Source organism: Mytilus trossulus, unplaced genomic scaffold (genome assembly GCF_036588685.1).
Source record: "Mytilus trossulus isolate FHL-02 unplaced genomic scaffold, PNRI_Mtr1.1.1.hap1 h1tg001335l__unscaffolded, whole genome shotgun sequence".
NCBI classification, from domain to species: domain Eukaryota; kingdom Metazoa; phylum Mollusca; class Bivalvia; order Mytilida; family Mytilidae; genus Mytilus; species Mytilus trossulus.
This window is the reverse complement of record NW_026963772.1, coordinates 7,222-10,000: the sequence shown is the minus strand read 5'-3', so window position 1 is coordinate 10,000 and position 2,779 is coordinate 7,222.

Here is a 2,779-nt window from a genome sequence, read left to right as displayed (position 1 = left end):
GTATCATCGTACGTGGTCGACCCGATAGCGAGCTACCGCGGGTAAAGGGACGTGGACGGCCGTGCTAGCGGGCTACCGCGGGTATCATCGTACGTGGTCGACCCGATAGCGGGCTACCGCGGGTAAAGGGACGTGGACGGCCGTGCTAGCGGGCTACCGCGGGTATCATCGTACGTGGTCGACCCGATAGCGAGCTACCGCGGGTAATGGGACGTGGACGGCCGTGCTAGCGGGCTACCGCGGGTATCATCGTACGTGGTCGACCCGATAGCGAGCTACCGCGGGTAAAGGGACGTGGACGGCCGTGCTAGCGGGCTACCGCGGGTATCATCGTACGTGGTCGACCCGATAGCGGGCTACCGCGGGTAAAGGGACGTGGACGGCCGTGCTAGCGGGCTACCGCGGGTATCATCGTACGTGGTCGACCCGATAGCGGGCTACCGCGGGTAAAGGGACGTGGACGGCGGTGCTAGCGGGCTACCGCGGGTATCATCGTACGTGGTCGACCCGATAGCGGGCTACCGCGGGTAAAGGGACGTGGACGGCCGTGCTAGCGGGCTACCGCGGGTATCATCGTACGTGGTCGACCCGATAGCGGGCTACCGCGGGTAAAGGGACGTGGACGGCCGTGCTAGCGGGCTACCGCGGGTATCATCGTACGTGGTCGACCCGATAGCGGGCTACCGCGGGTAAAGGGACGTGGACGGCCGTGCTAGCGGGCTACCGCGGGTATCATCGTACGTGGTCGACCCGATAGCGGGCTACCGCGGGTAAAGGGACGTGGACGGCCGTGCTAGCGGGCTACCGCGGGTATCATCGTACGTGGTCGACCCGATAGCGAGCTACCGCGGGTAAAGGGACGTGGACGGCCGTGCTAGCGGGCTACCGCGGGTATCATCGTACGTGGTCGACCCGATAGCGGGCTACCGCAGGTAAAGGGACGTCGACGGCCTCGGTAGCGAGCTACCGCGGGTAAGAAGGGACGTGGTCGACCCGATAGCGGGCTACCGCAGGTAAAGGTACGTCGACGGGCTCGGTAGCGAGCTACCGCGGATAAGAAGGGACGTGGTCGACCCGATAGCGGGCTACCGCAGGTAAAGGTACGTCGACGGCCTCGGTAGCCAGCTACCGCGGGTAAGAAGGGACGTGGTCGACCCGATAGCGGGCTATCGCAGGTAAAGGAACGTCGACGGCCTCGGTAGCCAGCTACCGCGGATAAGAAGGGACGTGGTCGACCCGATAGCGGGCTATCGCAGGTAAAGGAACGTCGACGGCCTCGGTAGCCAGCTACCGCGGGTAAGAAGGGACGTGGTCGACCCGATAGCGGGCTACCGCAGGCAAAGGGACGTCGACGGCCTCGGTAGCCAGCTACCGCGGGTAAGAAGGGACGTGGTCGACCCGATAGCGGGCTACCGCAGGTAAAGGTACGTCGACGGGCTCGGTAGCCAGCTACCGCGGGTAAGAAGGGACGTGGTCGACCCGATAGCGGGCCATCGCAGGCAAAGGAACGTCGACGGCCTCGGTAGCCAGCTACCGCGGGTAAGAAGGGACGTGGTCGACCCGATAGCGGGCTATCGCAGGTAAAGGAACGTCGACGGCCTCGGTAGCCAGCTACCGCGGGTAAGAAGGGACGTGGTCGACCCGATAGCGGGCCATCGCAGGCAAAGGAACGTCGACGGCCTCGGTAGCCAGCTACCGCGGGTAAGGAGGGGACGTGGTCGACCCGATAGCGGGCCATCGCAGGCAAAGGAACGTCGACGGCCTCGGTAGCCAGCTACCGCGGGTAAGGAGGGGACGTGGTCGACCTGATAGCGGGCTATCGCAGGTAAGGGAACGTCGACGGCCTCGGTAGCCAGCTACCGTGGGTAAGAAGGGACGTGGTCGACCTGACAGCGGGCTAGCGCGGGTATAAGTGTACGTGGACGGCCTGATAGCGGGCTACCACGGGCTTATGCGGGTCTTCACGTCCCTACGTAGACTTTAACCCGCGGTAGCCCGCAAAAGGCCGACCACGTACCTTTACCTGCGGTAGAGACCCGTGATCGCCCGCTACCAGACAGGCCGACCACGTACCTACACGTATCGAGGAATAATGCCAGCCTGGGTCCTGACACGGCCTAAGTAACAGGCTTTAGGGTTAGGGTTAGGGTTAGGGTTAGGGTTAGGGTTAGGGTTAGGGTTAGGGTTAGGGTTAGGGTTAGGGTTAGGGTTAGGGTTAGGGTTAGGGTTAGGGTTAGGGTTAGGGTTAATTTAGGGTTAGGGTTAGGGTTAGGGTTAGGGTTAATTTAGGGTTAGGGTTAATTTAGGGTTAGGGTTAGGGTTAGGGTTAGGGTTAGGGTTAGGGTTAGGGTTAGGGTTAGGGTTAATTTAGGGTTAGGGTTAGGGTTAGGGTTAGGGTTAATTTAGGGTTAGGGTTAATTTAGGGTTAGGGTTAGGGTTAGGGTTAGGGTTAGGGTTAGGGTTAGGGTTAGGGTTAGGGTTAGGGTTAGGGTTAGGGTTAGGGTTAGGGTTAATTTAGGGTTAGGGTTAGGGTTAGGGTTAGGGTTAGGGTTAATTTAGGGTTAGGGTTAATTTAGGGTTAGGGTTAGGGTTAGGGTTAGGGTTAGGGTTAGGGTTAGGGTTAGGGTTAGGGTTAGGGTTAGGGTTAGGGTTAGGGGTAGGGGTAGGGGTAGGGTTAGGGTTAGGGTTAGGGTTAGGGTTAGGGTTAGGGTTAGGGTTAGGGTTAGGGTTAGGGTTAGGGTTAGGGTTAGGGTTAATTTAGGGTTAGGGTTAGGGTTAG